The sequence below is a fragment of the Mobula birostris genome, chromosome 19 (genome assembly GCF_030028105.1).
Source record: "Mobula birostris isolate sMobBir1 chromosome 19, sMobBir1.hap1, whole genome shotgun sequence".
NCBI lineage: Eukaryota > Metazoa > Chordata > Chondrichthyes > Myliobatiformes > Myliobatidae > Mobula > Mobula birostris.
Genome location: NC_092388.1, coordinates 48,108,513 through 48,129,435, shown reverse-complemented (window position 1 = coordinate 48,129,435; position 20,923 = coordinate 48,108,513).

Genomic DNA, 20,923 nt, shown 5'->3' with positions numbered 1-20,923 from the left:
TCCACATACTGAAGCAACACATTCTGATCCTCTCCCATTCATGGCTAATGGTCAGAATGAGACCCTGCAAATCTTAAGTATTTAACAGAGCATGAGCAGAGTACTGTAGAGTATGATCATGACTTCCACTGAAGTATTTCAATATTTTGGCTAATGTAATGGGTAAACTGATTTCCCATGCAGCTCAATGAAGAAATGCATAGCAAAGCCATGGTTAAAGTTAAAGGGAGCAGACATCTTTGGGAGGCAGGGGTAAATACCAGGAGGGAGGTCAGTGATGAGACAAAGGAGTCATGTAGAGAGAAATCCCTGTGGAAAGTGGAGAGTGAGGTGGGAGGAAAACGTGTTTAGTGGTAAGATCCTATTGAAGATGGTGGAATTTACAGAGAATAACATGTCGATGATAATAAACTGGATTCTGATTCTGATCCTGATGTTGCATGTGAAGGTTGATGTGGTCGTAGGAAAGAACAAGGGAAAATCTATTCCTGTTATGGAGGCAGATGAGGGCATAAGTCTAGAGAATGGAGGAGATGAGGATGTGGGCAACATTGATGGCAGAGGAAGCAAAACTCTGTTCTTTGAAGAAGGAGGACATCTCAGATGTTCTGGAATGAAAAGCCTATCCTAAGAACTGATGTGGCAGAGACAGAGGAACTGAGAAAAGGGAATAGGATTTTTACAAGTGACACGATAGGAAGAGTTATAGTCAAGAAAGCTATGAGAGTTGGTAGGTTTATAAAATATATCAGTAGACAGTCTATCTTCAGAGATGGAGACAGAGAGATTGAGCAAGGAGAGAGAGATGCCAGATATGGGCCAAGTAAATTTGAAGGCAGGGTGGAAGCTGGGGCAAAATTGATGAAATTGACAAGCTTCATGGATCCGGGAAGCAGCACTAATGCAGTCATTGGTATAGCGCAGAAAGACTTGGGGAGTGTTAACAGTGTAAAGCCATTTGTCTTTTTAACTAGCATTTGGAGCAGCCAGCTAACATTTTGTGATTCTTACAGTAGGACACCTAGATCTCTCATTATTTCATTTATTTCTCATCTCTCTTCGTTAAGATAATAATCCATCTTTTGATTCTTCTTACTGTAGTGCATGAATTTAGACTTCCTCACATTATGCTCCATTTGCCAGATTTTTGCCCAAGCATTCAAGCAATCAATATCTTGTTGTAGAATCTTAATGTCCTCATCACAAACCTTCTACCTTTCATGTTGGCAAATTTTAAACCCTTGATTTTGTTCCATAATACAGGATATTTCTGTAAATAAGGGAAAATTTGAGCATCATGCATTGATCCCTGTGGTAGAAATGCCTCCCATCTTCATAAATTCTAAACTTAAATGTTTTGCCTGGCATGTTCTGCCTTGATCAAGTATGTCTGCATTTATTAGCTTTGTCCTCATTGACCTTAAATTCAAACCCTCATCCTTAATTATCTTTGTCCTTATCTCTACACCCTCTGGGTGTTCTGAGTCCTCTCCCAGCACAATCTTATCCTCTGTTTGCATCCTGTTGCACAACCTCTTTTGTTGACAAGACTTTAAGCCATCTGTGGCTTACCCTGCTGAATTGCTCACACCAATACACTTCCTAGACTTTGACTTTTGCCACTAGTCCTTTTTCAGTTTCTGAAGAATTTCCTCAATAACCATGGTATTTATCAAGATATGGGCCAATGGTCTGAAAACTTTATCTCTGGTTTCAGAAATGTGTTGAATGCATTTGCTTGTGAAGTGCCTTTGAACATTCTTTGCATTACAGATGTGTATAAGTTGTTTAAAACTCAAGGCTAACCAAAAGATTGCAATGATGCACAAACTCAGTGCTCCAAATATCCTGTGTTATTTTGAGCTCACTGTCTCAGTCCGGTTGCCAAGGGAGCTGAAATAAGACTCTTGTATATTGAAAGGAAGCTAAAAAAAAGTGCAGAGCTGAATTCATGAAGGTTTAAGTCAAATGAACTTCCTGCCATATGAGCTACAGGTTAGTATGAGGCTCAGGGAAAAGGAATCGAAATGATGTGTATTTATCAATAGGATAAACCGAGAAGTTTCCAAGTTGTAACAAGGTGAGAGGAGGCTCTTGTGAACCACGAGCAATCCAAAACTGAATGATCTGATGATGTGGTCAGTTCTGGTCACCCCATCGTAGGAGGAATGTGAGGCTTTTGCAGGGGTACAGAAGAAGTTATCAGCTTGCTGTCTGGATTAAAGGGTGTGTGCTGTAGGGAGAGGTTGGACAAGCTTGGGTTGTTTTCTCTGGAGTGGCACAGGCTAGGGAGAGACCTGATCAAGGTTTTTAGGATTATGAGAGGCATAGATGGAGTAGATAGATGGTATCTTTTCCACCAGGAAGAAATGTCTAATACCAAAGGGCATGCATTTAGCCTGAGAGAGGATAAGTTCAAAAGAGATGTTGTGTGCATGTTTCATATATGGAGAGTGGTGGGTGCCGGAAACGTGCTGGCAGATGTGATGGGGGAAACAAATGCAATAGAAGTGTTGAAGAACTTCAAAGATAAGGAGGATATGGACATTGTATAAGCAGAAAGGATGAGTTTGTTCGGGCATTTTATTACTAGTTTAATTAGTTTGGCACAGTATTGTGGGCTGAAGGGCCAGTTCCTTTGCCATGTTACATGTACATAAACTTTATGTAGAACAGAAGAAAGTATTTGTTAGTGACAGCATTTAGTCACTGGAATCAAGAACCTAATGTGGAGGGTAAGCACAAAGAAAGAAAAAAAGTGTTATCACACTGCCTATTCCATGTTCATATCTACATCATAAGAATGGGGGACTTCATTGATCTGTTCCATTTGAATCAAGTTAGTTAGCTTTGGAGAATGATTGGTGATATCCTGAGATAAGCATGCTGTACTCTTCTTAAGCTACTGAACAACCATGCAGGTATTCCTTGAAAGTCAACAAAAGGCTGAATAAGGATGTCATATGGAAATTACCCTATAACTTATATTAAAAACAGTAACATGCTTCATGGAAATTAAAGATCCTCTCATTTCATTGAAGATGTTTTAGTTTTATTCTCCTTTATATTCCATCTCTTAGCACTTACTGTATTGCTGAATCTCTGCCCTTGGGAAATACTTTGATTTTGACAATCATAGTAGTGTAATGGCCAGTACAACACTTTACAGTACAGGAGACCCGGGTTCAATTACCGTCACTGCCTGTAAGGAGTTTATATGTTCTTCTGTGACTGTGTGGGTTTCCTCCGTGTGCTCTGGTTTCCTCCCAGAGTCTAAAGACATATCTTTTAGTAGGTCAATTGGTCATAGTAGATTGTCCAGTGATTAGGCTAGGATTAAATTGGGGGGTTGCTGGGCAGTGCGGCTCAAAGGGCTGGAAGGGCCTATTCCACACTTTATCACAATAAATAAATCATTAAGAATCTCCTCAAGATCAAGGAGCTTCTGTGGGAGGAAAAGACAGATGTAGGGTTTTGAACTGATATGTCAGATGTTCCTTTCCTCTCACAGATGCTGCTCAACCCACTGAGTTCCTCCAAGTTCTCAGATCATATTTCTTCCCAATTCTGCTGTCTGAACAACGACTGAACCTCATGACCACGTCTCCATGCTTTTATGCATTGATTTACTGCCACATGATTAGCTGATTAGATATTTGCATTCATGAGCACGTGTACCTATGTATCTAATAAAGTGGCCACTGTGTGTATCTTATCCTTCAGAACTCCAGCATTCTCTCCTGCGTCCACACTAACAGTATCGATAAATCCCAGAGACCTATTAATTTATATTCAAGAGGTTTGAAGAAGGAAGATTCACAGACAATGGTCGAGAATCGAGTGGTTTGCAAGCTGCTGAGTGAGTGCTTTGGATGAGGACTGTCACAATTGTCATGGAGAAGAACAAGATGACCTGAATACAATGCAGCCAGCAGTTTGTCTTGGTGTGTAGGTATTCACAGTGGTCTCAAGGGAGACAGATAGAAGTTTATAAACTATGAGAGGCATAGACAGAGTAAACAATTAGAATCATTCTCCTATGGTAGAAATATCAAGTATCAGAGGAAATGCATTAAAGTTGAGAGTGGATAAAGTTTAAGGAGATCTGTAGGGCAATATTTTTTTTCACAAGGTAGCGGTGGGGGCAAATATTGTTGCTTAGTTTAAAAGGTTGTTAGATATTTATATGGCTATGCAGAGAATGGAGTTGTGGACTATTTATAAGCAGAAGAGATATAGTTTAATTCATCATTGTTTTTGGTGCAGACATTGTGGGTCAGAGGACTTATTCCTGTGCTGTAAAGTTCCCCCAATCATATCGCAGCCACCACCCTGCGACCAGACATTGTTCTAGTGTCTGAGTCTACTAAGCAAGTGGTGCTGCTGGAACTGACAGTCCCATGGGAAGATAGCTTGGAAGAGGCCTTTGAAAGGAAGCTCTCCAAGTACGCAGGACTGGTCAGCAACTGTCAGCAGGTGGGATGGAGAGCAAGGTGTCTCCCAGTGGAGGTTGGTTGTAGGGGATTCGTAGCCCGTTCTTTAGTTAGAGTCTTCAGTATTTTGGGCATCTAGGGAGAGAGGAAGAGGAGAGCCATCCGCAGTACCACCGATGCGGCAGAGAGGGCCTCAAGATGGCTGTGGCTCAAAAGAGGGGAGCCATGGAGTCATAAGTAGCTAGCCATCTGGACACAAGCTGGGGTCTGATCAGCCCTGGCTGGGTCACCTGGAGGAGGGTGTATGATGCTGAAAGACCCGAAACACCCGATGATTCCAGGAACATCACTGAAGATGTGTCCAGAAACATCAGTAGATGTATGTACACAGCTTCATTCTAGAACAGCCGATTTGGAAGAAGGAATCATATATCAGGTGGGATGTCAGCAAATGCAATGCCTTGTTGAAGGATTTAGCTCAGTTCTGCAACTTGAGGCACATTCATACACTCTATATTGTGTGATAAGTTCCTTTTGAAGTTTCATTGATGAGCAAGGTTAATCAACATTATTGAATGCAATTTCACATTATATATTGTGTGCAACATTCCTGAAAATTATGTCAAGAAAGTTGCAACATGGTTATTCACAGTAAAGAATGTTAGCAAAAACTCCCAAGTTCCCAGGAATGTTATCTTCGGTATGCACTTACATACAATGCAATACAATTCAGTTCTTTTCAGTATAGTGAATTCATAACCATAACTGGTTAAGTCTGATATTAATGTATTGGAATTCGCTCATCCCACGTATGTCAATTTAAAACAACAAATGATCTCAGCTGCTGTAGAAAAGTGTTATCCTTAGAAAATATTATCATTAGCATGCACTTTGATAGTCCAAAATGTTAGCAAAAACAACTCCAGTGGTGTAATTTCTTCACGGAAGAGAGCTATTTATAGTCACAGAGATAAAGTCTACACATACCATTGAAGTCAGTGAGAACCATGGAGAACTGAGCCTGCAGAGTAATTATAACAGTGGAATGCAGAATGACTTCAAGACAGAGGAGTTAAATAGTCAGAGCACTGACATTGCCATTATCATAGCAGTGACTATAGGTGGGGATGCAAATGGAAATATTAAGCTGTTTGACATTCAGAAATAGCACACGGGTGTGCTAGCTGTTGGTTACAGAACAAAGAGACAGAAGGCAGACTGAGGCACGTACTTACAAATCACTTAATTCCTGTGAGAAACGCACTATAGAACATCAAAATGTTTTTTTTATTAGAAAGGTATTCCAGATTTGATCCAGTGAATACTGGACAGAATACTACTACTGAATTGGTGAAGATATGACACCTTGCTCCAATCTAGAAATAGCTGCAATGCTCACACCAAAAGTTTGTTTAAAAAGACCAAAGGACAGAGAAAATTGGTAGAGAGGTTAAACCAACAAATAATGTGAATGTATGGAAATATAAGCTCATCATAGAGGCCATGTTGAATTCAGTAAATGATTGCCACTCACTCAAAGAACACACCTGTAGTAGGACAAGGTATAAAAAAGGTTAAACTTTTAGATAATGGGGAAATTATTCTCTTTAATGGGAATTGTCAACCAATTATTGCAGTACTAAAATTCTCAATCTAATAATTCTTAGGTACAACAACAACTTTTAAAAGCTAGATGGACAGATACAAGGATTAGAAAGGTTTTGAAAGTCATGGGTTAAGCAATGGAAAATGGGATGAGTTGGATGGGACATCTTGGTCAGCATGGACTCTAAGACTCCATAACTCATAAGGAATAGATAAGAACTTGAGAGAGAAAAAATAATTTGAAAAAATGTGAAGTACCCACCTTAGTGCACAAAATAGAAAAGCAAAATGATAGTTAAATGGTAAGAGATAGGGCCTCATACTTCAACTACTGCACAGAGTCTTGTCATCTTCAGAAGTTTTCTGATGACTCTGCCATAGTTGGATGCATCAGCAAGGGAGATGAGGCTGAGGACAGGGCAATGGTAGGAAACTTTGTCACATGGTGTGAACAGAATTATCTGCAGCTTAATGTGAAAAAGACTAAGGAGCTGGTGGTAGACCTGAGGAGGTCTAAGGCACCGGTGACCCCTGTTTCCATCCAGGGGGTCAGTGTGGACATGGTGGAGGATTACAAATACCTGGGGATACAAATTGACAATAAACTGGACTGGTCAAAGAACACTGAGGCTGTCTACAAGAAGGGTCAGAGCTGTCTCTATTTCCTGAGGAGACTGAAGTCCTTTAACATCTGTCGGATGATGTTGAGGATGTTCTATGAGTCTGTGGTGGCCAGCGCTATCATGTTTGCTGTTGTGTGCTGGGGCAGCAGGCTGAGGGTAGCAGACACCAACAGAATCAACAAACTCATTTGTAAGGCCAGTGATGTTGTGGGGATGGAACTGGACTCTCTCACGGTGGTGTCTGAAAAGAGGATGCTGTCCAAGTTGCATGCCGTCTTGGACAATGTCTCCCATCCACTACATAATGGACTGGTTGGGCACAGGAGTACATTCAGCCAGAGACTCATTCCACCGAGATGCAACACAGAGCGGCAGGGGAAGTCATTCCTGCCTGTGGCCATCAAACTTTACAACTCCTCCCTTGGAGGGTCTGACACCCTGAGCCAATAGGCTGGTCCTGGATTTATTTCCTGGCATAATTTACATATTACTATTTAATTATTTATGGGTTTATTATTATTTAATTATTTGTGGTGCAACTGTAACGAAAACCAATTTCCCTCGGGATCAATAAAGTATGACTATGACTATATATTCAAGGAGACATAGGAATGCGTGTAAAAATTGTTAACATACAGGCACAACAGCAAGCACTAAAAGGGCAAATAACATATTAGTCACCCTAATAAGAGTATTTTAAATATAGAAGTAGAAGTAAGGCAGCCGCCGATCCTGTGGGATCATGGGTTTGTGCCTCTGGTGGACTGTGTCCTCTCCGGGGCGCAAGCCTGGGCCGGAAGATTTGAAGAACTGGCTGCTGCCCATGCAGCAGGCTCCCCCTCTCCACGTCACTGATGTAGTCAGTTTTAAATATAGGAATAAGGAAATCCTATTGCAGTGATAAAGGACCTTGTTGAAACTGCAGCTGAGTATTTTGTGCAGATTTTGACTTTTCCCCACTCCCCCTCTCCTTCCCTCTCTCTCTCTCTCCTCCCTCCATCTCTCCATGTTCCTTTTCATTTCACAACTGAGAAACTTCACCACATTAGCTACAAGTTCTGATTTACATTTTTCATTCCTTTAGTAACTACATCAAATTGTTCAGAATGCAAAGATGAACTTCTGTAAGTCAATAAATCAGTCTAATTAAACATCAAAAGCCAGAATGAATATTGAAGAGGTAATATACAACATGGCAAATTATGAGATTGGGGCAGATCCTAATATGAGCACTATCCAGATTTCAGTGTTCAGTGGCAAAGTGTAAAACCACACCACATTTATTCTTAAGGAGTCAAGTTCTGAAACAAGTACCTCAGAGTGATCTTGTTAACCTTCACTCCAACAACACGGAGAATCAGTTCTCAGATTTCACTGATGTTTTTGTTTCCAGGTTTATATTTGTGTAAGATTCGGATTTACTAGATGGAATTGCGTGGCGCTGTGCACCCATTCATCCTTTATTCTTCACGACATCTTGCAACAACAGAGGGAGGTTCTTCAGTCTATCATGGCTATATTATTTTCCAGTCGAGCAATCACATCAATCCCATTCACCTTCCTTATTTCCCTGTAACTCCATCACTTATCCAGTCTTACGTACCCATTACTCCTCTTTGATTCTTTGCCACCAAGGGGAAGTCACAGAAGACAACCAATTTACCCAGATGGCTTTGGGATGTGGAAGGAAACTTAAACACCTGAAGTAAATCCATGAAGTCTCACGAGAAGCATGCAAACCCTACACAGCCTGCACATGAGAACAGGACCCTGGAGTTCAAGAAATATTTCAAAAGACTGTGCCAAGCATGTTAGAGATGCACTTGTGAACAAATGCCAGTGGATGTAACTTCCCACTGTGCCACTGGAGTCTAGAATGGTTCCATACCACACCAAGCTGAGGCGGGATGTACTTCACATCAAGGTCATTAGCTTTACACTGGCCATGAAACATGTATGACATATTCAATTGAATGGGGTCACCAGCTGCTCTGGAAATGCTAATGTGTTTTTGAACCAAATTACCTTTTGCTTTATAAAAACGAATATTTGAATTTTATTATTATTTGAATCTATTTCACCTGATTTTTCAGAGAAATGTCGCCACAGTTGAAAAAAGCCTTTGATAGATGAAGCACCTGAGTTGTGGTCATCACTTGCGTGTCACTCAGTTTTATGGGACACGGTCCAGAAGTAAGGAATTGGAATTGGGAAATTGGTTTATTATTGTCACAAGTACCAGGTACAGAGGAAAAGCCTGTCTTGCATACTGTTCATACAGATTAATTCATTACACAGTGCATTGAGGTAGTACAAGTTAAAATAATAACAGAATGCGGTACAAAGTGTAATGTGCAGCGTACGTAGACATTAAGGAGCAAGATCATAATGAGTAGATTGTGAAACCAAGAATTGAATTTTATTGTGCTAGGGAACCATCCAATCATCTTATAACAGCGGGGTAGAAGGTGTTCTTCAGCTTTATAATACATGCTTTCAGGCTTTTGTATCTTCTCAATGGAAGTGGGGAAAAGAGAGAATGTCCAGAGTGGGTGGGGTCCATGATCATATTGGCTGCTCTACTGAGGCAGCAAGAAGTAGATGAGAGCACAAGCAGGGAAGGCTGTTTTCTGTGATTCGCTGGTGATGCGTCCACAACTCTCTGCCCTTTCTTGCTGTCACAGTCAGAGTATTTGCTGTACCAAGGCATGATGCACCTAGATAGGGTGCTTTCTATGTTGCATTGATAAAAATCGGTAACAGTTGCTGGGGTCATGCCAAATTTCTATCGCCTCCTGAGGAAGTAGAAGTATTGGTGAGCTTTCTTGGCCGTGGTGATTACACGGTTGGACCAGGACATGCTATTGTGATGTTCTCTAATGGAACTTTGAAGCTATCAACTTTCTTAACCACAGCATTGTGTTGTAGGCAGGAACATATGCACTGTCCCCATGAAATTCTTTAGGAACAGGGTCCATAAAGGTTAGCATGATAGCATGAATAAAGCAGGGTCAAATACTGGGTAAGACTAGCATATGGGCAATTTGTTACAAATGAACATTTCAATGGACAGTTAGATAAATGTTGGAAGTTCTCTTCCTAGTGCTTAAGAATCTTCATCTCATTTTCCAGCTCCGCACCCTTCTGAGGTATTATTGCTCCTCCCACTGAAAGTTCTTTTCACCTGCAGTTTCCTTTCTCTGAACATCGCAGCTTCTTTCCCTAATCCTTTCCACGTCTTTCTCTTTCTCTTGTTAAAAGAGATATAAAAATGCACATTTTCTTTTTTCCTACAGCTGGAATGTTGGACCACTCAATGTTTTTACTGATAGTGAGTTATTTAGGGAGATAATATTCTAAATTGCACAATATATTGAAATTTCTCTGTATGTGGCCTGATAGCAATGGGAACAAAGAGCCAAAATTCTCGGTTCTGATAATGTTCTATGAGAAAATAACTGAGTAGCTAATTATGGAAAACGTTTTCAAGGTTGCTCTTAGAATAACTTAACCTTACTTACTGCATGCATTCACATGTGGAGTGTCATCTTGAGTGGGTTAGAGTGTAAGGACATGAGGTTTGGAGTAGACTATTGAGATTTTTAAAAGTGCTCTGCTATTGTATTCAATATACATTGATTTATGCCACAGTTCCATTTTCCTGTCTATGCTCCAAATCAATAGATCGTCTTAGCTAATAAAAATTAGTCATACCAACTATAAAGTACTTCTCTACACTAATCCAACTTACCTGCATTTTGTCTGCAGCTTTCTATGCTTTAGCGGTTCCAGTCCTTGTTCAGGTGCTTCTTAGATGTTGTAAGAGTACCTGCCCCCACCACATTTTCAAGCAATGCACTGCAAACAGCAATTATCCTCTGGGTGAAAAAAAATTATTTCTGTGATCCCCTCTAAACTTCTTAATCCTCATCTTAAACATCTGCCTTCTGCTTGTGGGCATCTTCATGCACAGAATTACTTTTCCACCTTTGCCACCCTCCAACACCGGGCTTTGTATTGACTGTCGTACAGAATGATTCAAGGCAGTCTGCTGAGCAGCTTGCTGTAAAGTCCTTGTAAAATTGTGATATTAGACCATAAAACCATAAGATATAGGAGCAGAATTAGGCTCTTTGGCCCATCGAGTCTGCTGCACCATTTCATCATGGCTGATCCATTTTCCCTCTCAGCCCAAACTCCTGCCTTCTCCCCATATTCTTTCATACCCTGACTAATCAAGAATCTATCAACCTCTTCCTTAAATATACATAATGACTTGGCCTCCACAGCTGCCTATGACAACGAATTCCACAGATTCATCACTCTCTGGCTAAAGAAGTTTTTCTTCATCTCCATTCTAAAAGGACACCCCTCTATTCTTAGACTGTGTCCTCTGATCTTAGACTCCCCCACTACAGGAAACATCCTCCCCACATCCACTTAATCAAGGCCTTTACACCTCATTCTTCTGAATTCCAGTGAGTAGATGCCCAGAGCCATCAAACGCTCCCCATGTGATAACCTTTCAATCCTGGAATCTTTTTCAAAATCTTTTTTGAATCCTCTCCAATGTTAGCACATCCTTTCTTAGATAAAGGGCCCAAAACTGCTCACAATACTCCAAGTGAGGCCTCATCAGAACTTTATAAAACCTCGACATTACATCCTTGCTTTTATATTCCAGTTCTCTCAAAATGAATGCTAACAACACGTATGACTTCCTCACCACCAACTCAACCTGCAAATTAACCTTTAGAGAATCCTGCATGAGGACTATCAAGTCCCTTTGCACATTAGATTTTTAAATTTTTTCTCTATTTAGAAAATAGTCTACACTTTTATTTCTTCTACCAAAATGAATGACCATTTTCAATGATTTAAGAACAGCTTCTTCTCGTCTGCCATCAGATTACGGAATGGTCTATGAACATGACCTTGTTATTTTTTTGTACCATTTATTTATTATCGTAATTTATAGATTTTCATGCCATTGCTGCCACAAAATAATAATTTTTGGGTCACATGTCAGTGATAATAAATATGATTCTGATAGCTGTCTAAATGCCTTGTAAACATAACTATTGAATCTGCTTCCACCACTATCCTGACAGTGTGTTCTAGGCAACTACCGATCTCAATGTAAAAAAAAATGCCCTGCTTTAAAATCATGCCCCCTCATCTTAAGTGCATATCCTCTAGTACTTGACATTTCTATTCTGGGATAAAAATTCTGGCTGTCTACCCTATGCCACTTATAGTTTTATAAATTCTCTCAGGTCTCCTGTAAGCTCTCAATTCTCCAGAGAGAACAAGCCAAGTTCAGCTGCAACCCAGCCATCCTCATTGCCACTTCTCCTGCCCTGAGCTCAAGCTTCCTCCTGGGCAAGAATACCAGATGGCACACTTGGTGCATGGAAACATCCAATGCCCCATAGTTTTCAACCAAGGCCATTGACCTGAGTCTCAAATGAATTTTGACGTACTATGACAGCAGCTATTTTGATCAATGTCCCAGTGCAATACAGAATTTATAGACATGTTTCTGTGACGTCCTTGAGTAGAGTATTCTAAAGCAGCATGAAATATTCAGTGAAGGAGCTGGGGCCTAAGATGGTATTGTAGGAAACAACAAAGAACTTAATTGGTACTAGGATCAGTAAATATCCAGCAATTAGTTTGGAAGTTACAAAACTTGGCAATGGTGTCTTAAAAGAAAACTTTCAGCACAAAATGAAGAGATTCCAATAAATGAGTTCTTAAAACTACAGATTTTGCTGATTGCTTTGTTGCTCTAGGTATGTCGTGCCTCCAAGAAGAAGAATAAGATTAAATGGCCTGCTATCTTGATGGGTATCCATATGATGGTTCAAGTTACTTGGACATTTTTAAAGCAGGTGTTTGCATGAACATAATGCATTACCTAATATACTGCAGAACACTTCTTGTACAATGATTTGAAATCTACTATATATTCTGGTATAATGATTTGCCTGCCAAAGGCCCTAAACTCTTAACCCTTCCATTAACATTTCCTCTTCAATAAGTTGCATCAAATCTATCACTTTTAAAAAGCACAAGAAATTCTGCAGATGCTGGAAAATCAAAGTAACACACACAAGATGCTGGAGGAACTCAGCAGGCCGGGCAGCATCTATCGAGGGGAATAAACAGTCAACGTCCTTCATCGGAACTGGGAAGGAATGGGGAAGAAGCCAGAACAAGCAAGCAGGGGAGGGAAAGGAGTACAAGCTGGCAGGTGATAGAGAAAGACACATGAGGGGATGAAATAAGCTGGGAGATGATAGGTGGGAAAGCAAAGGGCTGAAGAAGAAGGAACCTAATAGGAGGGGAGAGTGGGTCATGTGAGAAAGGAAAGGAGTAGAGTCACCAGAGGGAGGTGATAGCAGGTAAAGAGAAAAGAAAGGGTAGGAGGGAAACCAGAAAGGGGAATGGAAAAAGAGAAAATGGGGAAGAAGGGAAATTGTGGGATGTTCATGCTATCAGGTTGGAGGCTATCCAGACAGAATATGAGGTGTTGTTCCTCCAACCTGAGAGTGGCCTCATACTTTTAAAACACTTTTGATCATGTCATATGGTGATTACTGCTGTGGCTTGGAGTAAATAACTCGTTTTGTAATGGTCCAATGTAATATACCGAGGCATTTTGCTGCAATAAAACCTCTCCGTAAATACAAGTTAGTATGGATTGTTGTCACCATTATCTTCCAAATATAATAAGAACCTTCTGGGAAATGCAGATAGCAAGCATAAGCAAAAGTGGCACTCCAGTACAAGCAAGGAGAATCTATTGCCAATTTCCCGGCTGTGATCCATCACTGGATCACTTGTAGTCCAATGGTGCGGTGCAAGCTATCCACATTCCCCAAGCAGTATGTATCTATCTGCTGTACCTGTGCTAGTTTGCCTCCCCCGCATCTTGGGAAAAGGAGCGTCCAATCTCTTATACTGCATAAAGATCAATGGGTACAAGATACTGGGATGTGTGGGAAAAATTGTATATTTCAAATTGATGTTGCTGAATTAGTTTTGATTATGGGAACTTGGTTAATCTTTTATAACTAATTTTAGTTATTTTAATTATTTCTTTGATAATGTTTTTGTTTTACAATATTTCTGAATGCCAGGAGCACTCATTCAAAGTTCTGGATGTGTTTGATCATGCAGATGGGGACATGCCTTCGGTACTTGGTTGTTTCTTGGGCTTGTTCATGTGTCAACTTTATGCTATGTAGGACCTGCCGGAAAAGCAGGGCCTCACCACTTAGGACTGGGATAAGCAAGTTTACAAGAATAGATCTGGTGGCATTGACAAGTGTACAGTGTTTACCACTGATAGAACAGTTTATCCAAGTGAGCGTCTAATAGGGAAGTACTAGAACTGAATGTTCAGTGAAGGGCTACTGTGTTATGAGAACAATTCTTGTTTGTTTCCTAGTGACTGAGTACTGAACAGTTCTGTCAGGAATCTGTAGAAGACCTATCCCCATTGATAAACAATTTTGTGGAGATTAAAATGTTAATGCTATTTGAAAAACATTGGAAGTATTAGTCCAAATAAAATGAAATACATAGGGTTGTTTAAATATTTAAAATTATTTAAGTAATTCTGACCAAAACAATACTGAAAAATAATGAATTGGAGATCATAATTATAGAATAAATGCCTATTCAGTAATCAGAGTATTGCTGATCCAAGCTAGTCAGTATTTATTTATTGATTGAGATACAGTGTGGAGTAGGCCCTTCTGGCCCTTAGAGACGCAAGGCCCAACAACCCCCGATTTAACCCTATCCTAATCATGGGACAACTGACAGTGACCAATTAACCTACCAATCAGTTTGTCCTTGGACTGTGGGAGGAAATTGGAGCACCCACAGGATACACACATGGTCACGAAGAGAATATGCAAACTCCTTACACACAGTGGCGGTAACTCAGATAAGCGTTTACACACTTGTAACACAGTGTGTAGTAACACAGTGTTTACACTGATAATTACTGTGTTCCATTAATTAGATTATGAAGACACGCAGTCCTCTTTTATTGCATTTAGTAATGCATGCATTAAGAAATGATACAATATTTCCTCCGGTGTGATATCTCAAAACACAGGACAGACCAAGACTGAAAAAAAAATAACAAAACCACATAATTATAACATATAGTTACAACAGTGCAACAATACCATAACTTGATGAAGAACAGTCCATGAGCACAGTAAAAAGTTCAAAGTCTCTCAAATGTCCCACATCTCACGCAGATGGGAGAAGGAAGAAAAACTGTCCCTGCCATGCCCGACCACAGTCCAACTCTGAGTTGTCCGAAAACTTCGAGCCTCCGATCAGCTCTCCAACACGAGCACCGAGCGCCATCTCTGTCCGAACGATTCGACCTCAATCTCGGTCGCCAACAGCAGGCAAAGCCAGGGATTTTGAGGCCTTCCCTCTGGAAGATTCCCAATCGTGAAGTAACAACAGCAGTGAACTTGCGTTTCAGAAATTTCTCCAGATGTTCCTCTGTGCTTTCACATCTGTCTCCATCAAATCAGAATTGTCCACGGCCCCTATTTAACGGATACAATATCATTTTCACCAGAGGGCTGCGCACCCGTGGCGCGCTGCTATCTCTCCTCCTGCCTTATTGCCTTATTTTTAAACTTTTTACCCAATATAATAGTGATTATTACCTGTTGACTACTGAAAAGGTATTCTACAGCAGAATAGTTTGAGTGGGACTCCAGGACAATTGATAAGGAGTGACACTGAGCCAACTGCTATGGTGCTCAGGAGAGTCACCAGTTTAACTGATGTTGACTGGTCAACTAATGTGAAGAGAAACCGGGTCAATTGAAATGGAAACACACCAGGCCAATTTACAATAGGGATACAACAGATTAATGGTTCCTTACAGTTGTTATAGGCGGGGGTGGTAATGCGGACAAGCTCCCACTACCTGTTACATGCTCCCAATGGCGTGCACCTCAAATAACCTCTGACAACCAAGTCCAGCTACTGGCCTTCACGTGTGGCTTAGCTACTAAACCCAATGACAGGAGAATGGACAAAGGTAGGTTACTGGCACCTTAAAACCAGTCACTTTGAGCAGATGGGCTCATCAGCCATGGTTAGCAGCTCATCTAAGAGAAGGAAAACTCTGATCTCAAACCTCCACTGCCTTGCGGCTACACCCACTCATGAGGAAGGCTTCATGAGTAAACCCTGAGGGAAAAATCTGGAGCTGGACCCCCTAAGGCAGTCCTACGTTGAGTTCAATGCTGACTAGCAACTTCTGCAATGCTTCTGGTACCAAATTGTATCCGTCTCTGCCGTTCCTTTGGGTTCATCAGATGCACGGAAATGGGGAGCCTGCTACACGGGCAACAGCTAGGACACAGTATCCATGGTGAACTCTGACTGATGCAGGCCTCAACAGCAGCAACAGCAGATTCATAATACAAAGAATAATTAATAATACAACTATTAATGGGGAGAGGGTGAAGCTAGGCCACGATGCAGGATGAAACAGGTTCAACTGATGTGGAGTGGATGCCAGATGAGCCAGTGTAGAGTGATACTTAAGCAAGTTCTGTACTATACCAATGTAGACTCCTGTCAATGACAAACCTGCTGGAGAATGACACAAGGAGAAATGGTGAGCTGAAAGACCTGGCAATTGATGGAAGCTACATCTATTTAGATGAGAGGGGATGCCAGACTAATTTTCATATAAAGGAAAACACCAAGTTTTGCTAAGGATGTTAAAAATGGACTTCAAAGTTTCAAAGGTACATTTAATATCAGAGAAATATATACAATATACATCCTGAAATGTTTTTTCTTCGCAACCATCCACGAAAACAGAGGAGTGTCCCAAAGAATGAATGACAGTCAAATGTTAGAACCCTGAAGTCCCCTCCCCCAGCTCCCCTTCTTCCATCGTGTAAATGGCAGCAAGCAACAACCGCCCGCCTGACCCCACTGGCAAAAAAAAGCACTGGCACCCGCCACCGAGCACTCAAGCGTGAGCAAAGCAACAACAAAGACACAGACTTGCAGAACTCCAAAGACCATGTGTTCACCGGCTACTCGACAAACCACAGGCTCTCTCACTAATAAGGGAGAAAGACATTAATCCGTTTCACAGCGAGAAGGAAGGCATAACAAACAACTCACTGGTTTGCGATGTTGAAAGTGCATTGCATCGCTTTTTCCAAGCTCTGGGCACACAGCCAAAGATCTCCCAGCTCCCACAGCACACCAGTCTAGGACACCAACCTTTGATCCACCCATCTCCAGAGCCCTGAGACCTTACGCCTCCAAAGGCGAGCCGAACTCTTAGGCCGTGCCCTTGGCATGCCGGATAATGGCCAGTCGTGATACCCCGAGAGCGGGTCCCATTCTCACAAAGAAATGAAGTCAGCGTGTAACTCCGGGTCTGGGTCATGAAAAGAACCCTGAAAAGGAAAAACGGAGATATTAAAGATGGAAACAGAGCAGTTTCCAAAGATGATAGAGCTGTTTCCAAGGATGATAGAGCTGTTTCCAAGGATGATAGAGCTGTTTCCGAAGGTGAAGTTTAGTATGTGGAAATTATAGTGGAAAACTCAGATTTGGCATTCTTGTTAACTCTTTGATTTTCTATCATCCTCCAGTGATGTCAGAGAACACCTGTTAATGGGCTAAATATAATCCTGCCTTTTATTAATTCATAAACTTTAAAATCGCACTTTACAAAACCTGCCATTCAGTCGCATACTGAAATATGTTATGTTGCAGAATAAATGTATTTTTGAAGCCCATTTAAATTATTCTTTGATATGACAGGAGATTGCTTCTTTAATCTCTAATCTGTTAACGTCACTCTAGTTAGAGACTCTTATTAACATTTAACATCATTACTTGTGGCAACATAAAAAGTGGAAATTAATATCCTTTCCTACATGAATAGCTTCAACCCTGCAGCGGTTATATAAAAAAATAGATTGGAGTCTGGAGCTCATGGTCATAAGACTTCAAACCTATTCAATGTTTTTTTTTATTTTTGGAGGCTTGAAAACCCTCACAGTTAATCTGCTTTCCTCCACAAGAAATCTCCACAATGAAAGAAACTTACAAAATTAAGTTTACAAGCCCAAGCATTGGTGGAAAATGTCTGTAAAGGAACTAAACTGGGTTCAAAGGTCATCCACAAATACTTAACTCTAATGATTTATAAGATCTGAATCTAATTTGAGGTGGCCTCCTTTATCCCAAGGCCAAGATGTGTCTTATGACCTAAATGTGCCAACACCATTATGCTTCACTTGACTATTATGTCAGAAAATGTTGGCACTGTTATTATTACAAAAGCCCATTGTCAGTATGGTTGTAGTTTCTTTAATGATAATTTAAATATGGCCACAGGGAACTGCCTAATGCTTCCAATCCCAGGCTTTCAGACTCCCAAGAAATTGGGCAGTAGTTCCATGTTGTTATTGGGATAAGAAGATCAGTGAGTGTTTGCTTGATATGGAACAGGAGCCAGAAAGGAATTTAGTGATCATCTGTGATTGGCAAGCAGTTGCAACGATAGTCTGTTGCTGTTCTTTCACAGAAAGCATAGAGAATTTATTTATAGCTTGCTTCAATGAATAGTTCTTAGATACCACAATGGTGAGTTGGTTTTACAGTATATACGAAAACCAACAAACTTTAGTTTTCAAACCAGAGTAAGTGGTATGTATTTGGCACTGCTGTAAAAAAAACTGTGACTTTAAGGGTGCTACATGGTCATGTGGCAAATTGCTTCAGGGCTTGCTCCCTTGCTTTGGGAAAGATGGTGGAGCAAATAGTCATGCCATGTTGTATCTTCTGACTTTGTGAGTTTGTTCAGTTTTGCACCTATAAGGTTATGCAAAGAATCCAGGCATTCTGGAAATTACCATCCAAGGTTAACACCTGTTATGATTATGTGCTTTCTACATTAATATAAGCAGAAATATAACTCGGGGATTTGTCCAGTTCTCCCATTGAAATTCACCTGAGATTAATTGTGTGTAAAAAGAGAAAAAAGCAAGGGGAAGGAGCTGATTATGGCGGAAAGTAGAATTTGAAAAACCCTTAGCAAGATGTGAGACTCAAAATGTAAAGATATCATAGATTCTAGCATAGTTCTTTTTTAATTAGGGTTGTTCTAAATACCAATTCATTCAGTCTGGACTAATTTACACATGCCAATGGCTTGTTACTCTGCAACTGTTACATAGAATCCAAAATTATTTGAAATGCGTAACCATTGTTCCCTGTGGATGGATTCCTGCTTTTCTTATAATTAGTATTAGTTTTTCCTGAAAAAATATAGAGAATTAAAAATGTTCTGGCAATTATTGAATACATTTTCATGGTCGGGACTTCACAGTCATTGGTTGATTAAAATGCTTATATCATTACAGTGGATGTTCTCTGACCAAGCTCCTTCATTATGTGCTTGATGGCATCTCAGGGAAATTTAATATGATATTGCAAGCTTAGCATTGTCAGAGATGGAATGAAAACATTGTGGAAGAGTGAATGCAGTCCCTAGCAAGCAAGAGCTACTAAATTAAAAAGAGATGGTTGTCTTTTTTTAGTTCAGGGAAGAATACACAAAAGACATTGGATTTTAATGAGATCTAAATGAATCACGTCTGTGATGATCTGTTTGCATTTATGAGCCTGTAACAGTAACTGATAACACCAGTTATATATCAGCTATAGTATATCGATGCCATCTGGAACAGCACTGACTCCCTTGCAAGAAATAACTTGATATATTTGAGGCCACTTCGACACAGACTTAAAGAGCATTATAAACAGCAGTTAGTCCAATAAACAACTGACTAGTACAGAATATCAGACACATTAACAGCATCTGAGATTTAAAATTTTGCTGTTATACTGAACTTTGCTTGACTTTAGGGCATCTAAAATTGCCTTGCAAGCAACCAAATGCTTCTTTCTGAGAGCAATGTAATAAAGGCAGCTTGCAGCAAGCCCCGATACACCACAATGAAATAAATTAAGAGGCAATCAGTGTTTTGTACCATTGGCCGAGGGCTAAACATTAAAGTGAACATCCAGCATCCTCTTTAAAAGCGCGCTGTGGCATCACTGACAATACTGACCGAATCCTGACAGCAACTTCTGATTCAAAGTTCAATGTAAATTTGACTTTCAATTGTGAAGTTCAGATTGATAAATTTGTTATCAATGTACGGATACAGTATGTTAACATATACTGCCTTGAGATTAAATTTTTTTGCATTTACAAGAACATAAAAAATACAACAGAATTCATGAAGAACTATACAGAAGCAAAGATGGACAAATGACCAATATACAAAAGAAAACATAGAAACATAGAAACATAGAAAATAGGTGCAGGAGTAGGCCATTCGGCCCTTCGAACCTGCACCGCCATTTATTATGATCATGGCTGATCATCCAACTCAGAACCCTGCACCAGCCTTCCCTCCATACCCCCTGATCCCCGTAGCCACAAGGGCCATATCTAACTCCCTCTTAAATATAGCCAATGAACTGGCCTCAACTGTTTCCTGTGGCAGAGAATTCCACAGATTCACCACTCTCTGTGTGAAGAAGTTTTTCCTAATCTCGGTCCTAAAAGGCTTCCCCTTTATCCTCAAACTGTGACCCCTCGTTCTGGACTTCCCCAACATCGGGAACAATCTTCCTGCATCTAGCCTGTCCAATCCCTTTAGGATCTTATACGTTTCAATCAGATCCCCCCTCAATCTTCTAAATTCCAACAAGTACAAGCCCAGTTCATCCAGTCTTTCTTCATATGAAAGTCCTGCCATCCCAGGAATCAATCTGGTGAACCTTCTTTGTACTCCCTCTATGGCTAGGATGTCTTTCCTCAGATTAGGGGACCAAAACTGCACACAATACTCCAGGTGTGGTCTCACCAAGGCCTTGTACAACTGCAGTAGTACCTCCCTGCTCCTGTACTCGAATCCTCCCGCTATAAATGCCAACATACCATTCGCCTTTTTCACTGCCTGCTGTACCTGCATGCCCACTTTCAATGACTGGTGTATAATGACACCCAGGTCTCATTGCACCTCCCCTTTTCCTAATCAGCCACCATTAAATAAATAAAATATATAATATTGAGAGCTTGAGTTGTAAAGACTCCTTGAACATGAGTATGTAGGTTTTAGAATCAGTGCAAAGTAGTGGTGAATGAAGTTATTCAGGCCT